Source organism: Oncorhynchus mykiss, chromosome 5 (genome assembly GCF_013265735.2).
Source record: "Oncorhynchus mykiss isolate Arlee chromosome 5, USDA_OmykA_1.1, whole genome shotgun sequence".
NCBI classification, from domain to species: Eukaryota; Metazoa; Chordata; class Actinopteri; order Salmoniformes; family Salmonidae; genus Oncorhynchus; species Oncorhynchus mykiss.
Window position 1 is genome coordinate 89,894,220 of NC_048569.1, and position 26,066 is coordinate 89,920,285.

Below are 26,066 nucleotides of genomic sequence, written 5' to 3' on the forward strand. Positions count from 1 at the left end.
AGGACCCCAAAAAGTTGATACCGATTAATCGGACGATTTGTAAAAATGTATTTGTAAGAATGACAATTACAACAATACTGAATGAACACTTATTTTAACTTAATATAATACATCAATAAAATCAATTTAGCCTCAAATAAATAATGAAACATGTTCAATTTGGTTTAAATAATGCAAAAACACAGTGTTGGAGAAGAAAGTAAAAGTGCAATATGTGCCATGTAAGAAAGCTAACGTTTCAGTTCCTTGCTCAGAACATGAGAACATATGAAAGCTGGTGGTTCCTTTTAACATGAGTCTTCAATATTCCAAGGTAAGAAGTTTTAGGTTGTAGTTATTATGGGAATTATAGGACTATTTCTCTCTATATCATTTGTATTTCATTAACCTTTGACTATTGGATGTTCTTATAGGCACTTTAGTATTGCCAGTGTAACAGTATAGCTTCCGCCCCTCTCCTCGCTCCTACCTGGGCTCGAACCAGGAACACATCGACAACAGCCACCCTCGAAGCAGCGTTACCCATGCAGAGCAAGGGGAACAACTACTTCAAGTCTCAGAACGAGTGACGTCACCGATTGAAACTCTATTAGCGCGCATCCCGCTAACTAGCTAGCCATTTCACATCGGTTACACCAGCTTAATCTCGGGAGTTGATAGGCTTGAAGTCATAAACAGCGTAATGCTTGAAGCATTGCGAAGAGCTGCTGACAAACACACGAAAGTGCTGTTTGAATGAATGCTTACGAGCCTGCTGGTGCATACCATCACTCAGTCAGACTGCTCTATCAAATCATAGACTTAATTATAACATAATAAACACACAGAAATACGAGACTTTGGTCATTAAAATGGTAGAACCCGGAAACTATAATTTCGAAAACAAAACGTTTATTCTTTCAGTGAAATACGGAACCGTTCCGTATTTTATCTAACGTATGGCATCCCTAAGTCTAAATATTGCTGTTACATTGTACAACCTTCAATGTTATGTCATAATTATGTACAATTCTGGCAAATTAATTACGGCCTTTGTTTGGAATAAATGGACACATTTGCCCTAATTATAATAAATCAATGTTAGCAAGCAATATTAACTAAATATGCAGGTGTAAAAATATATACTTGTGTATTGATTTTAAAGAAAGGCATTGAAAATAAGGCCTCATTGAAAATAAAAACGTGTTCTTAACTGACTTGCCTAGTTAAATAAAGGTGTAAAAAAATATATATATTTTTTTTAATCGACAAATTGTGGTGTCCAAAAATACCGATTGCTATGAAAATTTGAAATCGGCCCTAATTAAATCTGCCATTCCGATTAATCGGTCGACCTCTAATTGAAACCACACACAACAGCAGGAGAAGGGAGAACGAGGGCTGGTCATGAGTTCTAGTGCTGAGTGCACACACAAGCTACCTTCCTTGCCAAATGACAACAGTTTTATCACAAACTCAAAATGGACTGGTTTATTGAAGTAGAAAAATATGTGTTCCAACAACAAGCTTCAGTTTTAGAATAATTGTGTCCAGTCAATGTTTTGCTTACATGCTGACCACACCACTCGCGTTGCAAAATAAATGTACGCATACATGTTATTCAATCATTGCACCCACACTCACGTCTGCGTAGCCTACTATAAAATAGGTGTCTTGAGTGCGATAAGGGCTCTGGAAATCAGCGTCAGCATCTCGTCTGCTAAATGACCAAAACAAGGCTATGCAGCAAAAGGCTTCTACAAGCCACTGCTGAGGTTACTGTCTTTTTAAAGATTGTGTTCTACGATAAAATATAACCCAGCGATGTTATAATTTCAATAAATTAATCTCCAATGGCACTTGCTTTTTAATTGACTGAATATTCACTGAGTGTCCAAAACATTGGGAACACACCCTTTTGCCACCAGAACAGCCTCAATTCATTGGGACTCCACAAGGTGTCGAAAGCGTTCCACAGGGATGCTGGCCCATGTTGACCCCAATGCTTCCCACAGTTGTGTCAAGTTAGCTGGATGTCCTTTGGGTGGTGGACCATTCATGATACACAGGAAACTGTTGAGCTTGAACAACCCAGTAGCGTTGCAGTTCTTGACACACTCAAACCGGTGCGCAAGACACCTATTAGCATACCCCCTTCAAAGGGACTTAAATATTTTGTCTTGCTGCATTCACCCTCTGAATGGCACACATACACCATCCATGTCTCAAGTCTTAAAAATACTTATTTAACCTGTCTCCTCCCCTTCATCTACACTGACTGAAGTGGATTTAACAAGTGACATCAATAAGGGATCACAGCTTTCACCTGGATTCACCTGGTCAGTCTATGTCATAGAAAGAGTCCCTAATGTTTCCTACACTCAGTGTATATGGGCCATTTTAGCTATTAGGATCTGTTATCTGTAATGGTAATGATACATTTATCATTGTTGTGCAGTCGGCACAGGCCTAAAGAGAAATAAAAATAATTTGAGTACTCGGAACAGTCAAAAAATATGTCAAAATGCCCATATTAGGAAGAACCAGTCACCATTCCAGGGAATCTGGATATGTGTGGGGTATGTGAGATTCATTAGGCAACATGGAACTGCACTTTCTATTTTAACGGAGTGCATTCAATGTTATAGCCAACCTAACTGTAATGTTATAGCCAACCTAAGTGTAATGTTATAGCCAACCTAAGTGTAATGTTATAGCCAACCTAAGTGTAATGTTATAGCCAACCTAAGTGTAATGTTATAGCCAACCTAAGTGTAATGTTATAACCAACCTAAGTGTAATGTTATAGCCAACCTAACTGTAATGTTATAGCCAACCCAAGTGTAATGTTATGGCCAACCCAACTGTAATGTTATAGCCAACCTAAGTGTAATGTTATGGCCAACCTAACTGTAATGTTATAGCCAACCTAACTGTAATGTTATAGCCAACCTAACTGTAATGTTATAGCCAACCTAACTGCTGTCACTGGTGCTGACAACTATGGTGCTCAACAAGTCGCGTTGAGTGTTGTGTGTCTGACTGTCCACCTCTTCAGGAACCACCACTTCACTAAAACCGCCATAAAGACCATGTGTGAAAGCCTTTTCTGAAGCCTCAGCTGGTTGTGTGTGTGAGACTTTCCTCCTCTCCAGGAACCACCACAGCAGACAACAGTTGTATGTGACACCAGTTATCAGTGAAGATGCACCATTGATTCCCACTATCATGGCAGACTGAAGAAAAGCCGTAAAAGCCTCTGGGTCGACATCGGCGGTGTAGCCACAAGCCAGCCATGGCCATTTGAGTCGATAGGGCTTAAAACGATCACACTCGGGGGAATGTAATAATCCTTTATGTTAAACATAAACGCCTTATTCTGCCCTTCTCTGCTCTGGCTAGACGGATGCAGCTGAGCTGAGCTCCCAGTCCCAGGATCTAATCTTAGGCCTGAGATTTATAGAAGTAGCCAGTCAGCCTTGTGGTGAATCCTATCCAACTCTCCTATCACACTGGGCCTTCATTCAACAAAGCAGCTTTTGAGTGTAACTAAACCATAGGGCAAAAAAAAAAAACAGGCTTAATCTGTTGGTTTCTTGGCAACAGAGCACAGGGAGGTAAATGATAGATGATCGTACTGTGAAGACCTGGTTGGATCAGCTTTATGACCTGTGTCTGCCTTTGGCTGTGTGGTCCACTTGGTTAGCTGATTCCCAGCAATATCTGCTATCACTTGCCTAGCGCCCTATAAAACGAGGACGGAATCACAGAATTCAGACATTAAAAAGGAATTCAACAATATTCCAAAATGAAAATCAACTAAAAGTATTAAACTTTATTAGAACATTCATTAAAGGCCCAGTGCAGGGAAAAGCGTGATTTTTCTGTGTTTTATATATATTTCAACACTATGAGGAGGATGGAATAATACTGTGAAATTGATCATGCCCTTTCACATAAAAATGTCTGCCTGTTTTGATGGAGATAAAAACAGCTGCGTTGGAACTTTAATTTACCCAAGATTATCAGAAGACATGAACAAAACGCATCAGTGATTCATATTTTCCTTAAACTTTCCGAAGAGGCAACGAAATGCCCTGTCTGTGTGGTTTTCACGTTTGTCTGCTACTTTGTGTAACCTTTAGCGATGATGCTAATGCAATGACAACCATTTTCTGATAGATGGAAAGGCTTTCCAAAAACCTTCTCAATGAAATGCTAACTACAAAGTAGCTCATGTCTACCTGGCAGAATGATATCATGATTATTTACATCAATCCAGTAGCCATTTGTTTCACAAACTCTGCAATCAAATGAGCGCCACAGAAACATCGCTAACCAAACCGTTTCTGGCGGGTGTGCACTTTAATTAAAGGGTGACTGCCCCAGACCTCAAAAGTGGTCTCCTGGTGTGGTTTAAGAATTGTTGTAGACTTAGAACATCTAACTTTGTGGTTTTCCTATTACAAATGTGGTGATTGAGAACGAAAACCTGAAAAACAAACTAGGAAAAACTAAAACCTGGAAAAACAAAACTGGAGAAAACTGAATTTGGGGAAGAACTAAATGGAATCATGTCAAATAAACAGATTTTATGATGCCGTTTTAGAGCTACTAAGAAAGACCTTCCTCTTCCTGAAGCATTATGCACATGTCGGTACGTTCCTGTAGATCGTTCTAAAACCATTATTTGTTCGACAGTAATAGCCTATGTATTATGATGATTCCTGCTATGAAAGTATCTGCCTGTCCCTGTTTCCCTGTCTGCTGCTGTGTGAGCGATCCACTCTCACTCCCTCTCCCCACTGTGTGCACAGAGGTGGGAGAGATGCATTCTGAGAATCACAAACATTCCTCAGAATGCAATTGTGGGAAAAATACAGTTGTTTTCAAAGCAACTACTATTGTTCTAGTTACAGAGAGGAGAGTCACAGCGTTCTGTGAGTATACAGTTGAAGTCGGAAGTTTACATACACCTTAGTCAAATACATTTAAATTCAGTTTTTCACAATTCCTGACATTTAATCCAAGTAGAAATTCCCTGTCTTGGGTCAGTTAGGATCACCACTTTATTTTAATTATGTGAAATTTCAGAATAATAGTAGAGATAATGATTTATTTCAGCTTTTATTCCTTACGTCACATTCTCAGTGGGTCAGAAGTTTACATACACTCAATTAGTATTTGGTAGCATTGCCTTTAAATTGTTTAACTTGGGTCAAACGTTGCGGGTAGCCTTCCCCAAGCTTCCCACAATAAATTGGGTGAATTTTGGGGCATTCCTCCTGACAGAGCTGCTGTAACTGAATCAGATTTGTAGGCCTCCTTGCTCGAACACACTTTTTCAGTGCTGCCTACAAATTTTCCATAAAATTGAGGTCAGGATTTTGTGATGGCCACTCCAATACCTTGACTTCGTTGTCCTTAAGCCATTTTGCCACAAATTTGGAAGTACGCTTGGGTTCATTGTCCATTTGGAAGACCCATTTGCGACCAAGCTTTATCTTCCTGACTGATGTCTTGAGATGTTGCTTCAATAAATCCACATAATTTTCCATCCTCATTATGCCATCTATTTTGTGAAGTGCACCAGTCCCACCTGCAGCAAAGCACCCACACAACATGATGCTGCCACCCCAGTGCTTCACGGTTGGAATGGTGTTCTTCAGCTTGCAAGACTCCCCTTTTTTCCTCCAAACATAACGATGGTCATTATGGCCAAACACTTATATTTTTGTTTCATCAGACCAGAGGACATTTCTCCAAAAAGTACAATCTTTGTCCCCATGTGCAGTTGCAAACCATAGTCTGGCTTTTTATGGCGGTTTTGGAGCAGTGGCTTCTTCCTTGCTGACCGGCCTTTCAGGTTATGTCGACATAGAACTGGTTTTACTGTGGATATCGGTACTTTTGTACCCGTTTCCTACAGCATCTTCACAAGGTCCTTTGCTGTTGTTCTGGGATTGATTTGCACTTTTCGCACCAAAGTACGTTCATCTCTAGGAGACAGAACGCGTCTCCCTCCTTAGCAGTATGACGGCTGCATGGTCCCATGGTGTTTATACTTGCGTACTATTGTTTGTACAGATGAACATGGTACCTTCAGGCGTTTGGAAATTGCTCCCAAGGATGAGCCAGACTTGTGGAGGTCTACCATTTTTGAGGTCTTGGCTGATTTATTTAGATTTTCCCATGATGTCAAGCAAAGAGGCACTGAGTTTGGAGGTAGGCCTTGAAATACATCCACAGGTACACCTCCAATTGACTCAAATGATGCCAATTAGCCTATCAGAAGCTTCTAAAGCCATGACATCATTTTCTGGAATTTTCCACGCTGTTTAAAGGCACAGTCAGCTTAGTGCATGTAAACTTCTGAACCACTGGAATTGTGACACAGTGAATTATAAGTGAAATAATCTGTCTGTAAACAATCGGTGTAAAATTGACTTGTGTCATGCACAAAGTAGATGTCCTAACCGACTTGTCAGAACTATAGTTTGTTAACAAGAAATTTGTGGAGTGGTTGAAAAACTAGTTTTAATGACTCCAAACTAAGTGTATGTAAACTTCCGACTTCAACTGTATAATGCATTTCTCACTTCTTAATATATAATATAGCATAAAGGTCAATATGCATTCCCTGGATATGTTAGCTGAAATGGCTTACTGTTTTAATCATAGGCTACCATCTCTGTGGCCTTACTTGGCACTGGAAAAAAAATAGTGTCTCGAACCTTGTCGCCAGGCCTTGAATTTCCCGCCATGGCCGTCGATGCCTCCTAGTGTGGCCTTAATGCCCCCTAAAAAAAATCCATGCCTTGCAGTCAAATTGGCAGCTGTGCCTATGGCCTGAATATAGTAATTATAATTCCCTTCCCCCCGGATGCCAGTCGCCCTGCTCCGAAGCACCTCTTACTCACGTCTCTCTCAGATATCTCAATTCTCAAGGGCATCGCAGCTCTGAAGTAGGCTTCTAGGAAAGAACGACACATCAGGGATGCAACGATGCGCGTCCTTCTTATCAAATTCAGAGGTGCACATTGACGATGTTAGAACTGTCCACATTTACCTTTCGTCAACCAACAAGACGTGTAACGAAAAGCAAAAGCACTAGCCTATGTCTATCTAATCAACAATTTAAATCCATTTTAAAATAAGGCTGTAACATAACAAAATGTAAAAAAAGTCAAGGGGTTTGAATACTTTGAGAAATAACCATTTTCACATACAGTGCCATGTCTTGTGGTAAAAGAGAGAATATGAGGATTTCCAATGACATTATTGGTGTGCATCATGTGACTTCAACCAAATCTGAGTCGGTATTGCCTACCAATTGGTTGATGATATCATTGGAAACACATCTTCCTTTATATATATATTTTTACTACTGTTTCTACTGTTTTGTAGACACGTGCAATTTTCACATATGTTGATGTTGGGGTGGTGCTTGCATGTCAGGAGTACAGGACGAGGAAGAAAATAAACTATGAAAAATGCATTGCATTGCTGTGGAAAAGAACAGCATGTCACATGACTTGCACCAGACTGAGGCACAGTCTACATCTGGTGCATTGCATTGCTGTGGAAAATAACAGCATGTCACATGACTTACACCAGTGTGAGGCACGGTCCAGAACATCTGGTATGTTTTTTAACCTGGTGGTGTCTCCCACCAACTCTCGGTGTGTGTGTGTCTGTGTGTTAGAATGGTGGATGTGCCATAGCTTGCATGCAGAATGAAGTGACAAGATTGAGCCAGACTGTTAATAAAATGGAATGTGTGTGTGTGTATATGTCCGTGTCTGAGCAAGTTGGCAATAGTTGAATCAAGGGTCTGTTTGTACACCAGTTTACAGTATGTACAGTGTGTGTTGTAGGTCAGTAAGGGCACAGCCCCCCGTCTGTACAGATGTGGGTTGGTCGGCCCACCAACAGTTGTGCAACATCTGTCAGGAGACTCCTGAATGCACCACAGCCTCTCTGCTCCTTTCCTGTCCCCTCCCCTTTATTCCCTCCTCCTCCCACTCTCTTTTCTCCATTCATTCCCCCGCCCTCTGATCCCTCCCTATGTCCTGCCTGCGTCATTCTCCTAAATCACTCTCCTCTTTCTCCCCCTATACCTCTGTTCCCCACCTCGCTCTCTTCTCCTTTCACAGCTCTCCACCTTTCTTTCTCAATCACTCCCCGGATTCCGATAAACATTCTGGGGGAGGGGGGGGGGGGGTCGACATACAGTAACAGTCAAGAGTTTGGACACACAAACTAATTCAAGGGTTTTTCTTTATTTTTTACTATTTTCTACATTGTAGAATAATAGTGAAGACACCAAAACTATGAAATAACAGATACGGAATCACGTAGTAACCCCAAAAAGTGTTATACAAGTCAAAATACATTTTATACGTAAGATTCTTCAAAGTAGCCACCCTTTGCCTTGATGACAGCTGTGCACACTCTTGGCATTCTCTCAACCAGCTTCATGAGGTAGTCACCTGGAATGAACAGGAGGGCCTTGTTAAAAGTTCATTTGTGGAATTTCTTTCCTTCTTAATACGTTTGAGCCAATCAGTTGTGTTGTGACAAGGAAGGGGTGGTATACAGAAGATAGCCCTATTTGGTAAGAGACCAAATTCATATTACAGCTCAAATAAGCAAGAGAAATGACAGTCCATCACGAAGTTCTGTCAATCAGTAACATTTCAAGAACTTTTAAAGTTTCTTCAAGCGCAGTCGCAAAAACCATCAAGTATGATGAAACTGGCTCTCATGAGGACTGCCACATCTGTCCTTTGGTCTGATGAGTCCAAATCTGTGATTTTTGGTTCCAACCACCGTGTCTTTGTGAGACGCAGAGTAGGTGAACGGATGATCTCTGCGTATGTGGTTCCAACCGTGAAGCATGGAGGAGGAGGTGTGATGTTGATTTACTAGTGACACTGTCTGTGATTTATTTAGAATGCAAGGCACACTTAACCAGCATGGCTACCACAGCATTCTGCAGCAATACGCCAACCCCTCTGGATTGCTCTTAGTGGGACTATCATTTGTTTTTCAACAGGACAATGACCCAACACACCTCCAGGCTATGTAAAAGCTATTTGACCAAGGAGAGTGATGGAGTGCTGCATCAGATGACCTGGCCTCCATAAACACCTGACGTCAACCCAATTGAGATGGTTTGGGATGAGTTGGACCGCAGAGTGAAGGAAAAGCAGCCAACAAGTGCTCAAAATATGTGGGAGCTCCTTCAAGACTTTTGGAAAATCATTCCAGGTGAAGCTGGTTGAGAGAATGCCAAGAGTCTGAAAATCTGTCTTCAAGGCAAAGGGTTGAAGAATCTCAAATGTAAAATATATTTAATTTGTTTAGCACTTTTTTGGTTACTACATGATTCCATATGTGTAATTTCATACTTTTGATGTCTTCACTATTATTCTACAATGTAGAAAATAGTATAAATAAAGAAAACCCCTTGAATGTGTAGGTGTGTCCAAACTTTTTACTGGTATTGTATAAAGTCTTCATAAAGCACAGTGAGTTATAGACCACAAACATTCAGCATGCCAACCCTGTTAGTCTGTCTACATTTCAGGGGTTGATTATGCGTGAATGATAAGCAAAATTAGCTAGCCCTGTTCCTTCCCTTTAGACATTTGTTTTAACCTTTAAGATCAGGTGGCCAGGAGTAGAATACAGATCAATCTTCTGCCCAGCTGGCTCTATACATAGTGTTGGTTGGGCACAGAGGCTGAACGATAAACTCAACCTTCATGCCCCTGCTAGAGTACAGTACACTAACTGGAGACTGTAGTAAGGAGAGTGTAGAGACTAGAGGAAATATACATTAATAAGAGTAGACACTGGTAAGCACTTTCACATGAACTAGACTGTTCGTTTTGGGAAATCACAGCAGTCAAGGGGACGACTTGATCACACCAGGCCGAATCTTTGGGAAGACAAGGAGGGTGTCGATAAGCGAGACCGACTGGGAGAGACGAGCGAGAACAGTTAGATTGAGGTACAGACAGACAGGCTAATAGAGAAAGAAAGAGATACTGCCATAGAGGGTTACTAGTTTTCTAAACGTTTTTTTCTCTCGGTTTCCATCTGACTGTTAAATCACAATGGTGCAGAAAACAGACAACAATTAGAAGTCCCCAGAATGCTAAAGCCAGGCCACAGTGGAACATAATGACATCCCGAGCAGTAGGCTAGTATTGCAGATTGCCACGCCCACGTTTTAACATTCTAGTATTTCCACCCATTATATAAATTACAAATACAGCAAGCTAAGCCGGGGTGTAAAAATCAATCCTTGAGGTTTTATTTTCACAGAAAACAGAGCATTGGATATCATGGATGTCATGAAGATACTTAGACCACCTATTGCGATGTGAGGTGCTAGAGAGACTGGAGTATCTTTAAGGCCAGGCAACACAACACACCCTCATAGGGGGAAAAAAATGTCCCTGAAAATTATATCACAATAACATTTTACCAGTTGAATGTAGACACAAATGTACAACTTTTTTGTATTACAATGTTTTTGAAAAATGGTATAAAAATATGAAAATTAGGTAAGATCATTAAATATGCACACATTTGCATATCACATAAATCCATTTTTCTGGACATTGGATGAAGTCAGTCTTAAATATTGTGGTTTCATTTGGTTAAGATACTCCAAGACCAGACTTGTCCACAGCAGATTGCAGATAAATACTTTTTTCTTCTTTCTATCTGTAAAATACTAAAGACGTGTACGTAAAAATGCATTTGTGTTTTTTTTATACAACGTATCAACAATTCCCTCTGAGCAAGTCTGGAGAACATATCTAAGAAATGGCAGTTAAAGACAACTACACTGAATTTAGAATAATGCCCATTTAGACCCCATCACCATCTTTAAAGTAAGTTACTAAATATAGTCCACTTTGTAACACTATAAAATCGGCTTTTAAAATTGACAATTTTATGTAATGAGCTTTGAAATTATTGATGTATGTTCATTTTAAAGTGGTTAATATTTATTGTAATATTGATGACAGTAGTATGATAAACTAAACTAAATATACATTTTCATTAAGTTTGACATTTTTATATTAGCCCAAAATACCAACAAATCCAAAAATTGATAGGTAAATGCAAATGTATTTTCAATATGTGGCATTAAAGGAAAATTCCACCCCAAACAACTCATTCCTTTAATTTACACTGTTACATAACACTATGTGAGAACAATATTTTTTTGTGAACAAATGTTTCATTTTGACATTATAATAAGGTTAGTAACAACATGGAAAATCGTTGTGGAAATCTGTTGCAGCTCAAGTCAAATACAAAATCTACAATATGCAATGCTCTCTTTTGTCTGGCTAGCTACGTAAATCGCCTAAAACCACGGTATCAATCTAGGAATCTACCATCTCACCATGTTCGCAACCTCAGAAATACTTTTGAGGAGATGGGAAACGGCGTCTATTCTACGCCAATGGGCCACGTGGTGCATTCTGGGCGATCATGGAACAAGGAGCGCTCTCCTAAAAGGAGTGAATGGGAGTCTATGGGGCGCTAGCTCAAAACCCCAACATTTGGAGAAATTTCGTCAACAAGAAGTACATTACATTTCTATGACGCAAGATCATTAACTTGCTATCTGTAATATCGTATAGCTTTGGAATGGTGACATTACGTACTTCTGAGGAAAATAGGCCATTTTTTCCACGTATACACCGACTTTGAGAAGGGATTGCGTGACTGTTAGCTTAGCAACCGGGTGAAGAAGCATGACATCGTGAACACGATTGGTCGACACTGCTGGGTGCTGCTTTATACGTTCCTTCATTCATTGGATTCCCATCTCCTTTCTATAATATATTTGGCAACTGCACCATGCAATGCACCCTAGCCTAAAGAGGCAGACAAATAGGACACATATGCTAGACCCTCCTTTAAATTATACATTGCTCGGGGTAGGAATATCACAAAAATATGATCAATGGCTCGTTTGAGAGGAGACATTCTCCTGGAGTTATGACATCAGCCAGTATTTAAATCTGACATTATTTTAAATGTTTTTTGCGTCATACCGGACGGATTTCTGCTTGCTTGAACCGCAATATCCCGGATACACAAGAAAACATGAAATGACCCAGGGAATCGATAGAACATCACTCAGAGATGCACAAAAACAATATACCATTCAACATGGGAGAACCTTTCCTTTAAATAATGACAAGAGCAACAATAAAATAGTGGTACAATGTATCAATCTCGAAAGCGGAAAAGGACAAATTGTACCCATGTGTTGCCACGCTGCCAACAATCGGTGGGCAGTCCCAGAGAGCGTAACAAACGTCCCTCTGAGATGATAGGTCCATTCTGAAGCAGTTCTATTGGCTGGCTCGCGCGCATTGGTCTGGGCGCGCGCATAACGCACATTGGCGCATGCTTGCATCATATTGTGCCCGCCATAGAGAGAGAGAGAGAGCAGACCACAGCCCCCGGCATTATGACTAGCCTGTCTTTGTCTACCCACCGGTCCCCTACTATCCGAATGTAGGTCAGTGGAGCCAAAATCTCATCAGCTTGACATTACATTACTAACTACGCACACAAAAAAATAACACGATGCGACTAGTGTGTATTACAAAAGAGGAAAACGGAACGATACTAGTTAACATTAGCTCTTTTGTGGTAGGTCTGCCCGGTAAACTTTGCAGAGCTCAGCTACCCCCCCCCCCCCCCCATTTTGCCAGCCAGTGAGAACGTGTCCGGACAAGCGAATTCACAAATGAATATGTACAGATGGTAGGTTTTTGCAAGAAAGACAAACAATTGGTATGCGGTGCAGCATAATAACAACGGATGTATTTCTGATAAATTGTCATTGCACTAACCGCTGTGTTGCCAACGACACACTCGTGTCCATCCGTTCCGCGTTCTCCCGCTATAAGGCGGGAAGATGCAATGTAACAACAATGTAACAACCATCGCCGATTCAGGTTAAAACATCGACAGTCAAGTAAAGACTATTTTAGATCTAGAACAACGACCTCACAGAGGTCAGCGTATAAAACCAAGTAAACCACCTCGTTTGGTCAAGTTAAAATGTTTGCATATAAACGAACCCTTTTCCTAATCTAATTATCCTAACCTGCTAGGTTAATTCGCCTAACCTGCTGCGTAAATCCTAACCTGCTATAAAAAGTCAAATCTGACGTTCATTTTACAAAAGCTGGATCCCTGTTAGCCATGACCACGTCGTTTGCAACCATTTCCTCCAGTAGCCTACGTACAGTACACGATGTAGCCTACAATGACAATCCTCTAGCTATATTTTGCAGAAATAATTGCTTACCTGGGGCTTTTGACAGCAGATGGTGATAGACATATTTAATGTAAATTCAGAGTTGTCTGTGTGGGTACAGCGAATACGATGCAGTTGGCACGGTTCAGTTTTCTCAGGTCCCTCTCGCTCTGTCCCTCTGGCTCTCCAATGTGACTGAAGCACAGGCAAGTTGAATGAGCAGTGTCTGGGTTGCTCTAGCGCGTTCAAAAAAACACTGTCAAGTGCCACCCTGCCGGTGACGTAGCAACGTCTAGGCCAGCCTGCGAAAAAGTACGTACATCCAGGCGGGGCTGCAAGTAGTTGTGTAATGAATAGATGTCTAAAACAGGCCTATATTTCTCCCAACTTCTTCTGTATCTGCCGGAAAGTATAATTTAATTTAATCATTTTACTTTAGACTTTGATTAAGTCATAGGACATACTGCTACTGATTTGGACTGATTTGATAGCAGGCCTATTGCTTGCCTTATAAATCAGGCTATTATACCAATTATTGGTATACTATCAAACAAAGCACTGCAAAAACGTGGAAAGCTTACTTACAAGCCTGATTGTTGAATAAAAATACATTTGAACTTACTCTACGGGGTTGTATGTGCGTTAGGTCCTTCAGCTGGTCAGATTTTAGACAAAATATGCACAGGGAAGCATTATTACACACTTTTTAGATCGCTGGTACTGCCGTTTAAAGGTCACCTGGGACATGCGCAAAACCATGTAAACGCCTGCACGACATCGGTAAGTATGCATACATTGCGTACAAGTACTTCTGTGCTTAAGTCATGAGCAATTTACTTGATTGTCACTCACAGAGACCAACGTTTTGAAGTTGGTTTAATAATACTGTGGATATTTTGTCTCGAATTTAGACCAGCTGAAGGACCAACCAGACAGACAACCAGCAGAGTAAGTTCAAGTCTATTTTGATTCAACACTCGTGACAGACAACGGTCGTTTTTTCTTCTTCAATGTAATTGTGTTACAGCATCATCACACATCGGGACAAGCCTACTGTATACTGCCTACCGATGGGGATTAGTCTTGTATACTGACTAGATATAGGCTAGATCTGCTAGACCTGAGCCCGACTCTCCTATGAGTACCTTGTTGTTCCTCTCCTGATGAGGCATCATGAGATGATTAGGAGATCCTGTCCCTGAGAGCCGCTATCCCCTACAGACATCATCATCATCAGGAAGGCATACCTTCAGATAGATCCCTGCATGGTTGCTAAGACCTTATACTAGTCTACTGTACTCTACAGTGATTAGATCAGATTAAGGGATCACAAACTGTAGCCACATGAGCCTCATGCTAGTTAGCCTGTGCCAGCCCTGCAGCGTTCTGTAACCTGGCTCCTCCCGCCCACTGATTCAGTGACAGTAATGGCACAATAGATTTGAGCCAAAGCCCTACTGTAGAAGAGCTCTGCCTGTCCTTTGTATGTAAGACCAGAGGGCTAGCCTAACAACCAAACCCAGGTGGGTAGTCAACACACAGATCAAATTTGTCAAAACAGTGGTGTATGGTGTCTGAGTGGGATGAATCAAGGGATCATGGCAAAACAGAACAGTGGTGGGTGGTGCAGGTTGGTATTTAGGCATGGGGACATCGTCATTGTCACGCTGGCTATTACCAACTTAGGGAGATGTCACATTCCTGACTGAGTGAGAGCCTATAGTGTATTAAAACGGTCTTATTCAGGACTCAGCCAATGTGTGTTTGATTTGGTCATGCTCTTTACAGAGGCTTTGAAATGGAGGACCTGTTGCTAGGCAGTCTGCTCAGCGTTCTCTGTTTATCGCTGACAAACAATGTCCGCCTGCATCAGATATCACCTGGTTCCTTACCCTTTTGTGTGTATGCATAATGTCCTGACTTTGGTAGGGAGGGACACACTTGACATTTACAAGACAGAAGACCCAAACTCATTGTCAAATCAAATCAAATCAAAGTTTATTTGTCACGTGCGCTGAATACAACGGGTGTAGACCTTAGCATTTCACTATAACTTATAGGCTCTAACCAACAGTGAAAAAAATGTATTAGGTGAACAATAGGTAAGTAATATATAAAAACAACAGTAAAAAACAGTGAAAAATAACAGTAGCGAGGCTACATACAGTAGCGAGGCTATATACAGTAGCGAGGCTACATACAGTAGCGAGGCTATATACAGTAGCGAGGCTACATACAGTAGCGAGGCTACATACAGTAGCGAGACTATATACCGGCACCGGTTATTCGGGCTGATTGAGGTAGTATGTACATATGGTTAAAGTGACGATGCATATATGATGAACAGAGAGTAGCAGTAGCATAAAAGAGGGGTTGGCGGGTGGTGGGTGGCGGGACACAATGCAGATAGCCCGGTTAGCCAATGTGCGGGGGCACTGGTTGGTCGCGCCAATTGAGATAGTATGTACATGAATCTATAGTTAAAGTGACTATGCATATATGATAAACAGAGAGTAGCAGCAGTGTAAAAGAGGGGTTGGGGGGGGGTACACAATGTAAATAGTCCAGGTAGCCATTTGATTACCTGTTCAGGAGTCTTATGGTTTGGGGGTAAAAACTGTTGAGAAGCCTTTTTGTCCTAGACTTGGCACTCCGGTACCGCTTGCCATGTGGTAGTTGAGAGAGCAGTCTATGACTGGGGTGGCCGGGGTCTTTGACAATTTTTAGGGCCTTCCACTGACACCGCCTGGTGTAGAGGTCCTGGATGGCAGGCAGCTTAGCCCCAGTGATGTAACCTCTGTAGTGCCTTGCGGTCGGAGGCCGAGCAATTGCCATACCAAGCAGTGATGCAGTGTTGCACCTATAGAACTTTTTGAGGATCTGAGGACCCATGCCAAATCTTTTTAGTTTCCTGCCGGGGAATAGGCTTTGTTGTGCCCTCTTCACAACTGTCTTGGTGTGTTTGGACTAATCTAGTTTGTTGTTGATGTGGACACCAAGGAACTTGAACCTCTCAACCTGCTCCACTACAGCCCGTCGATGAGAATGGGGGCGTGCTCGGTCCTCCTTTTCCTGTAGTCCACAATCATCTTCTTAGTCTTGGTTACGTTGAGGGATAGGTTGTTATTCTGGCACCACCCGGCCAGGTCTCTGACCTCCTCCCTATAGGCTGTCTCGTCGTTATCAGTGATCAGGCCTACCACTGTTGTGTCGTCTGCAAACTTAATGATGGTGTTGGAGTCGTGCCTGGCCATGCAGTCGTGGGTGAACAGGAAGTACAGGAGGGGACTGAGCACACACCCATGAGGGGCTCCAGTGTTGTGGATCAGCGTGGCAGATGTGTTGCTACCTATCCTCACCACCTGGGGGCGGCCCGTCAAGAAGTCCAGGATCCAGTTGCAGAGGGAGGTGTTTAGTCCCAGGATCCTTCGCTTAGTGATGAACTTTGAGGGTACTATGGTGTTGAAGGCTGAGCTGTAGTCAATGAATAGCATTCTCACATAGGTGTTCCTTTTGTCCAGGTGGGAAAGGGCAGTGTGGAGTGCAATAGAGATTGCATCATCTGTGGATCTGTTTTGGCAGTATGCAAATTGGAGTGGGTTTAGGGTTTCTGGGATAATGGTGTTGATGTGAACCATTACCAGCCTTTCAATGCTCTTCATGGCTACGGACGTGAGTGCTACGGGTCTGTAGTCATTTAGGCAGGTTGCCTTCGTGTTCTTGGGCACAGGGACTATGGTGGTCTGCTTGAAACATGTTGGTATTACAGACTCATTCAGGGACATGTTGAAAATGTCAGTGAAGACACCTGCCAGGATGCTCACAGCAAAACAAAACAAACCTGCCACACAATCATGATAGAGAACATGTATATTTAGAATTTCTTAGTTGAACTTAGTTTTTAACTATTTTCAAAGGTTTGAATGTGGTTTGAAATTAAGAACCATATTCAATACCGATCAAAAGTTTGGACACACACTTCTCATTCAATGGTTTTTCTTTATTTTTTACTATTTTCTACATCGTAGAATAATAGTGAAGACATTAAAACTATGAAATAACATATGTGGAATAATGTAGTAACCAAAAAAGTGTTAAACAAATGAAAATATATTTTAGATTCTTCAAAGTAGCCACCCTTTGCCTTGATGACAGCTTTGCACACTCTTATTCTCTCAACCAGCTTCATGAGGAATGATTTTATTAACAGTCTTGAAGGAGTTCCCACATATGCTGAACACTTGTTGGCTGCTTTTCCTTCACTCTGTGGTCCAACTCATCTCAAACCATCTCAATTGGGTTGAGGTTGGGTGATTGTTGGAGGCCAAGCCATCTGATGCAGCACTCCATCACTCTCCTTCATGGTCAAATAGCCCTTACACAGCCTGGAGGTGTGTTTTGGGTCATTGTCCTGTTGAAAAACAAATGATAGTCCGCACTAAGCGCAAACCAGACGGGATGGTGTATCGCTGCAGAATACTGTGGTAGCTATGCTGTTTAAGTGCATCTTGAATTCTAAATAAGTCACAGACAGTGTCACCAGCAAAGCACCATCACACCTCCTCCTCCATGTTTCACGGTGGGAACCACACATGCGGACATCATCCGTTCACCTACTCTGTGTCTCACAAAGACACGGCGATTGGAACCAAAAATCTCTAATTTGGACTCATCAGATCAAAGGACAGACTTCCACCAATCTAATGTCCATTGCTCTTGTTTCTTGGCCCAATCAAGTCTCTTCTTATTATTGGTGTCTTGTAGTTGTGGTTTCTTTGCAGCAATTCGACTATGAAGGCCTGATTCATGCAGTCTCCTCTGAACAGTTAATGTGTCATGCCCTGACCTTAGAGAGCCTTTTTAGGTCTCTCTTTTGGTTTGGTCAGGGTGGGATTTGTGTGGGCATTCTATGTTCTTTATTTCTTTGTTTCTGGTCGAGTGTGGTTCCCAATCAGAGGCAGCTGTCTATCGTTGTCTCTGATTGGGGATCATACTTAGGCAGCCCTTTCCCTCCTGTGTGGGATCTTGTTTTTTGTTTGTGTGCAGGTAGTTTGCACAACGAAGCTGTTCGGTCGTTGTATTCTTTTGTCTTTTCTAAAGTTTCACTTCGTTAATAGATTATGTGGAACTCAAAGAACGCTGTGCCTTGGTCTCATCCTTCCGACGACACCCGTTACAGAAGATCCCACCACAAAAATACCAATTAGCGTTTCCTGGAGGAATGGACATGGGAGGAGATACTGGAAGGCAAGGGACCCTGGGCACAGGCTGGTGAATATCGCCCTCCTAAGGAGGAGCTGGAAGCAGCAAAGCCGTAACGGCGACGCTACGAGGAGTTGGCTGAACTTTTTTTTGTGGGCGTGCACACGGGGAGATTGGCAGAGTCAGGTGATAGACCTGAGCCAACTCCCCGTGCTTGCCGTAGGGAGAGAGTGACTGGGCAGGCACCGTGTTATGCAGTAAAGCGCACTGTCTCTCCAGTGCGCACTCATAGCCCGGTGCGCTATATTCCAGCTCCCCGCATCGGCCGGGCTAGAGTGGGCATCCAGCCAGGACGGCTCAGCGCTCCAGGCCTCTAGTGTGTTTCTTACGCCCAGGTTATCCTGCGCCAGCTCTACGCACGGTGTCCCCGGTTCGCCAGCACAGCCATATGCGGCCTGTTCCAGCTCCCCGCAATTGCCGGTCTACAGGGGGTATCCAGCCAGGACGAGTTGTGCTAGCTCTGCACTCGAGACCTCCAGTGCGCCTCCACGGTCCAGTGTGTCCAGGATGCACTGGGCTGTGCAGGCGCATTGGAGACACCTTGCGCAGAGCCGGCACAGGCCAGTGTGTCCTGTGTCAGCTCCTCGAACGTGCAGGGCTGAAGTGGGTATCCAGCCAGGACGGGTTGTACCTGCTCCACGAACGAAGCCTCCAGTGATGATCCATGGCACGAAGCCTCCAGTGGTGATCCATGGCACGAAGCCTCCAGTGGTGATCCATGGCACGAAGCCTCCAGTGATGATCCATGGCACGAAGCCTCCAGTGATGATCCATGGCACGAAGCCTCCAGTGATGATCCATGGCACGAAGCCTCCAGTGATGATCCATGGCACGAAGCCTCCAGTGATGATCCATGGCACGAAGCCTCCAGTGATGATCCATGGCACGAAGCCTCCAGTGATGATCCATGGGACGAAGCCTCCAGTGATGATCCATGGGACGAAGCCTCCAGTGATGATCCATGGGACGAAGCCTCCAGTGAAGCTCCATGGCACAAAGCCTCCAGAGACGGTCCCCGGTCTGGAGCCTCCAGCGACGGTCCCCGGTCTGGAGCCTCCAGCGACGGTCTCCGGTCCGGAGCCCCCAGCGACGGTCCCCGGTCTGGAGCCTCCAGCGACGGTCTCCGGTCCGGGGCCCCCTGCGACGGTCTCCGGTCCGGGGCCCCCAGCGACGGTCTCCGGTCTGGGGCCCCCAGCGACGGTCTCCGGTCCGGGGCCCTCGGCGACGGTCCCCGGTCCTGTGCCCGCGGTGACGGTCTCCGGTCCGGGGCCCCCAGCGACGGTCTCCGGTCCGGGGCCCTCAGCGACGGTCCCCGGTCCTGTGCCAGCGGTGACGGTCTCCGGTCCGGGGCCTGCGGCGAGGGTCCCCAGTCCGGGGTCGGCGACGAGGGTCCCCGCACCAGAGGCGCCACCAAAGTGGGGTGAGCCAGAGGTGGAGCGGGGTCTACGTCCCGCACCAGAGCCGCCACCGCGGATAGATGCCCACCCAGACCCTCCCCTATAGGTTCAAGTTTTGCGGCCGGACTCCTCACCTTTGGGGGGGTCTGATTTGGGTGGGCATTCTATGTTCTTTATTTCTTTGTTTCTGGCCGAGTGTGGTTCCCAATCAGAGGCAGCTGTAATTTATCTTCTTATCTTCTGTATACCACTCCTACCTTGTGGCTCAAATGCATTAAGTGGGAAAGAAATTCCACAAATTAACTTTTAACAATTGAAATGCATTCCAGTTGATGCAAGCTGGTTGAGAGAATGCCAAGAGTGTGCAATGCTGTCATCAAGGCAAAGGGTAGCTACTTTGAAGAATCAACATTTTGGATTTGTTTTTATATTTTTTGCGGTACTACATGATATGTGATATTTCATAGTTTTGATGTCTTCACTATTATTCTACAATGTAGAAAATAGTACAAATAAAGAGAAGCCCTTGAATAAGTAGATGTGTTCAAACTTTAGACTGGTGCTGTGTATATATATATAAATATATATATCACACACACACACACACTCCTGAGGTGAGTGTCATTACTTGCAGATAACTTGTTTCCTTCGCCACCTTAAAGATTCCCCTCACAGCAGATCAAAAGTACTGCTACAGCAGAGGACACTTTAAGTTTTGATGGAGGTGAATGAGGTTTCCTTGGCAGCACTTTGTCTCCCCAGAGAGAGGCTGAGAGCCAGTGGTGACATCACATGGGCTCAGTCAGGGAGAGGTGTGCTGACAACAGCTGAACAAGCCCAGCCAGCAGCCTCAGCTTGAATCAGTCTCAGACCCACTATAAGCACTATTCACTTTCTCCTGCACACGCACACGCACGCACACCTAATCCTATCCTACAGCCATAGGTTAAATTCCAACCCTCCCCCTCCTTGAAGTGTGTACTCGTTCACCCTCTGTGATTAATTAAAGGTTTGCAGTTGTAAAAAATTATTTCACCTTTATTTAACCAGGTAGGCCAGTTGAGAACAAGTTCTCATTTACAACTGCGACCTGGCATTGATGTACCGTAGATAGAGTCTTGTCTATCATATACCCAATGCTTTTTAAATCTTCTAGGGAATGTGAACCTGCACTTTAGTGGAGAATTGGAATGTTACTTTAGACTGCCTGTAGCATAATCAAGCAACGCTCCCCTCCTCTCTCTCCGGCAGCAACACCAGATCTCAGTGGCCCCCAAAAGGTTCAGTGGGGCTTCACATATGAGCCTTGACAAGAGCCGTATGAATATTTCAGCTATGTCTCGTTCTGGCACGTGGCAGGTGCTGATGGCTGTGTTGCTGGCATTTTCTGATTAAGACTTACTGCAGCGGAAGACATACCCTGATCTGAACACCAGGCACAGTGGCGGGCAGCCTGGCCCTGGACGCAACATGTGTCTTGGCATTTAATCAATACATTCTGAGGTTGGTGGGCCTTTCGATCAAGTAGTGAGTCACTAAGTTAGTCACAAAGTTCTCATCTCTAGTGATAGCACGGTGCTGCTGTATCAATCACCCTTGCAGAGTATATTGCATTATGCAAAATGTTTTTTTCCAACTGGTAATATATATTTTTTTTAATTCCAAACATGGGACATTATATTGGGCTCCCGAGTGTTGCAGCGGTCTAGGGCACTGCATCTCAGTGCTAAAGGTGTCACTACAGTCCCTGGTTTGATTCCAGGCTGTATCACATCCGGCCGTGATTGGGAGTCCCGTCATTGTAAATAATAATCTGTTCTAATGCACTGAGATGCACTACCTCAGCGTTTCACAAATTCTGTCCTCGGGACCCCTGACACTACAAAGCAGATTCAAATGATCAAAGCTTGATGTTTTGAACCAGCTGTGCACCCCTTGGGGTGCGAAGGACCAAGTTTGAGAAACCTTTTCTACCGACTCCAGAAGAATCCTTTTTTCAAATCATGAGAGAAAAATATTGCATTTTATTTATATAACGAACATGAGTTTGGAGGGTTAAAAATATGAACTATTAAGGCATTAAACCTCTCTCTTAAAGCCTTCATTATACCAAAATGATATCGAAATCCAAACTGGTTTTCCAGCAGGCTACTAAGAGAGGCACATCCAATGTTCAAAAGGGGGCTTTTTGTTGTTATACATCTTAAAACCAATCATTTCGGATGAATTGACAATGGAACCTTGTTTTAAATTATCCCCCCCCTTTTAAATGAAGCCACATAGATTTGGTTACAAGTCCAATGCCATCCCCCAGAAGAGGCTAAACAAATATTTGAGCAAATTATATGGCTAAAAAAAGTATAAGTAAGGTATCTTGTTTATGAATTGTAAATAAAGACTGTAAAATTATGTAACACAAGCAATTAACAAAGGTCTATAGAGAGGTATGCTTAATGCAAAAGTATAACCAACTCATTGCAGTTCAGCCACAAAAAATGGAAGAGGCAATTACTCAAAAGAGAAAGGAATGTATTGGTTTGCCTGCCTCCAATGAAAAACCATGCATGGATTAAAATGACTAGTATAAATCATTAAATGTTTCAGTTTAACTCAAGTTTGAGAGGTTTGGGAACTAAGATAATTGGGAACAGATTTTTGATGTCCCAATACTGTAGCATTGGGTTTATGAACTGATATACAAAACAATTATTTTCAATTTAAACTATTATATACAATTCTCGCCACAAAAATAATTCTCAATATATGGGGCATTGAACAGTAAGCCCTGTGCAGACTGCCACAAGGAAAGATATCATCTTTTTTGGTACTGTCCTTCAGTGGTTCACTTTCACAATTTAGTAGTCACTTTTCCAGAGTGACTGCATAGATTTTTGTTTGGGTCCCCTCATGTGAATTGAACCCACAACCCTGGCATTGCAAGCACCATTCTCTTCCAACTGAGCCACACAGGACAACACGTGGTATTTTGGAGTCAGGTCCAGGAGGGGTTGTGAAGTCATAACAGTCTGTGTTCAGATGGACTGACAAACAGCACTGTTAGGAGATCTGAAAAATATTGATCAATTAATGGGAAATATGATTATACTCTTAGGTAAAATATACATTTTTAGGGCAATCTTGGTAGAATTGGTACAAATAGAGAGGTTCACGACCCTCGTAAGAATCCACAGTTAAATAAAAGGATGTATTGCAAAAGGAAATTGTAAAATGGTAGTGTACTATGAACGATGGATTAGTCTGTGGACATCTAAGGGTTGGAGTTAAGATCAGAGTGTACTATATATGTGCTCGAAGATAAATGTTAGTTTACTCCAATCAGGGGAGGGGTGGTAGGGTTAGGAAAAAAATAGGGGGAATGTAATGTTAAATGACCAGAATGAGCTAATGTATTCTAGAACTGGGGTCTAGGTTTTTTAAACTGGTTTGTGCCTGGATTAATGGAATGGAATATGAGAATGGTGTCATAAGAGCCAAGTCACATGGTGTTCTGATAACGAACTGATAAACTGTGACAAACTCTCTCACTCATGACTAATGCACCGTATGACCTTGACGAATGTGAGGGCGAATGTGAGGCAGTGGGATTGTGTATCTTTCTCTGTTCATTGCTCCAGAGTAGGAATGACATCATTTTTTCTGTGTTCAAATTGTGTTTGCTGAAAGGGTCCAGAGGGTCAGAGAGATAAATATTATAGTGCAAGAAGTGCTGCCAGGTCATATAGATTTTTCTCAATTGTATAGTACCTTATGTCAACTTTGAACCCAAAATATCTCACAGGTGGAAGTTTTACATAGGACTCTAGGCCATTGAAGCACTGTACCATTAAAGTTAATAGACCCAAACTGAAAACATTGTGTCCACTTCACTGAGCCAACTATTGATTTTAGGCAAAATAACCATTTACCATTTTGTAGACATAATAATAATTATTGAACATTACAGTTCATCCTATCCTATTTTCCGCCCTGGTGATTCAATCAGCAGCGACACAATTCGAATGTGTCTGTTAACTGGCTAGTGAAACTGTGTCCGTGGCACAATGGTGTCTGTTGCTCCATCAACGTGTTCATTAATTTAACAGTGTCCATTTTTATGGTGTAGCTGTTAAACCATTGTGGCTCTGTCACAGAAGTCTCAGACTCTTCTTCTTCCGTCCACTTTTATATTTAGTGAAATATTTCAGATATTCTATTCATATTTTTACTATTTAATCAGTAAAGCTTTATCTTCAATAGTCCAAAAGTCGTGTCAAAAGTCAGTGTGACTGAGTGCCCTGATGACAGTATGATGACAGATACCAGTTTGTTCCCGAATCGAGTGTTCCTCTTTCATAGCTGGTTCTTTGTTATGGAACCTCCCTTCCTTTCCACTGAACTAAATATTATAGTTCCAAGCAAGGCTGGTCTTTCAGGTTTCTGTTTAAATAAAATCATCCTCACCATGCACATTCCTTATTTTCTTCAGTGCTCAGTTGGAACGAACGGTCTTCCAAGCTCATACATCTCTAAGCTCACAATCAATTTGTATGCCTAATAATGACTGTATTAACATTTACCAAGCATCTCACTTACCAGTGAAGCTGGAGTGGAGTGTGCATTCCTCACTGCCTGAGTGACTGAGAGGTGAATGGGTTTTTACAGAGGAACTAAAAGTGGAACTGTGATTGGGGGAGGGGGGTGGGGGGGGGGGGGGGGGGGGTGTCAAGACCTCCCCTTATCCCCCTGACCTGAGATACTGTGTAGACTATCAGCATGCTAGACTAGTCCTCCATTTACCCAGAGTCAGAACTTATATGGTCTTTCCCAGGTATTGGGTAAAGTTTATTGACAAATCTATAGATGACTTAGGACATAGTAATAGTCCATTGTGATTGGTAGCAGGGGTCCGAGTGGACGTGAGCAGCATGAGAAGCCCAGTAGTCATGTGAGTAGCATGGGGATACAGGCTAAAGATAAATAATCCCTGATTTGTCTGTTGATACTATAACTACTGTGACCTGAGGGGTATAGTACAAAGCAGGATCAAGGAGTTAGCCAGCTAACTAGCCTAAATATCGTGATGTAACTTTACATTTTTTCGAAAGATAAGCTTGAAATGGGCATTCTCTAAATGACTCAACAACCAAAAACACATATCTAAGTTTTGCTTTCTTAATGAACCGGAAAATCCACAATTATTTCTGGCTATGTATCAAAGTTAGCTGGCTAAATTATTGATCCAAAGGGGTATTCCACATTTGTTGTGTTACAGCCTGAATTCCAAATTGATTAAATATGTTTTTTTCTCACCCATCTACACCCAATACCCCGTAATGACTAAGGGAATTCTTGTTGTTGTTGAGAAATATGCACATTTATTGTGAATGAAATACAGAAATCTCTCATTTACATTAGTTTTCACACCCCTGAGTTAATACATGTTAAAATCACCTTTGTCAGTGATTACAGCTGTGAGTCTTTCTGGGTGAGTCTCTAAGAGCTTTGCACACTTGGATTGTACAATATTTGCCCATTTATTATTTTCTAAATTCTTCAAGCTCTGTCAAATTGGTTGTTGATCATTGCTAGACAACCATTTTCAAGTCTTACCATGGATTTTCAAGCAGATGTAGGTTAACTTGGAAAGCAACTCCAGTGTAGATTTAGCTTTGTATTTTAAGTTGACCTGCTGAAAGGTGAATTAATTTCCCAGTATCTGGTGGAGAGCAAACTGAAGCAGGTTTTCCTCTAAGATATTGCCTGTGCTTAGCTCCATTCCGTTTTTTTTAAATCCTGAAATACTCCCTAGTTCGTAACGATTACAAGCATACCCGTAAGATGATGCAGCCACCACTATGCTTGAAAATGTTGAGAGTGGTACTCAGTAATGTGTTGGATTTGCCCCAAACATAACGCTTCGTATGCAGGACATAACATGTATTGCTTTGTCACAGTTTTTGCAGTATTATTTTAGTGCCTTGTTGCAGGATGCATGTTTTGGAATATTTCTATCTGTACTGGCTTCCTTCTTTTCACTCTGTCAATTAGATTAATATTGTGGAGCAACTACAAAGTTGTTGATCCATCCTCAGTTTTCTCCTATCACGGCCATTAAACTC

The 26,066-nt window shown here is 42.6% G+C and overlaps 1 protein-coding gene across 2 annotated transcripts in view; it reads right to left on the bottom strand.

The window, feature by feature from the left end:
* Positions 1–24,620, bottom strand: part of ivns1abpa (influenza virus NS1A binding protein a) — a 65,300-nt gene extending 40,680 nt beyond the window's left edge. The window contains exon 1 of one of the 2 annotated variants that reach the window (XM_036978735.1): positions 24,541–24,620. The gene's annotated coding sequence lies outside the window, so the exon portion shown is untranslated. Of the gene's footprint in view, positions 1–13,339; positions 13,535–24,540 lie in introns of those variants that run through there. The other variant, XM_036978733.1, reaches the window with a different exon arrangement.
* Positions 24,621–26,066: the final 1,446 nt, after the last annotated feature.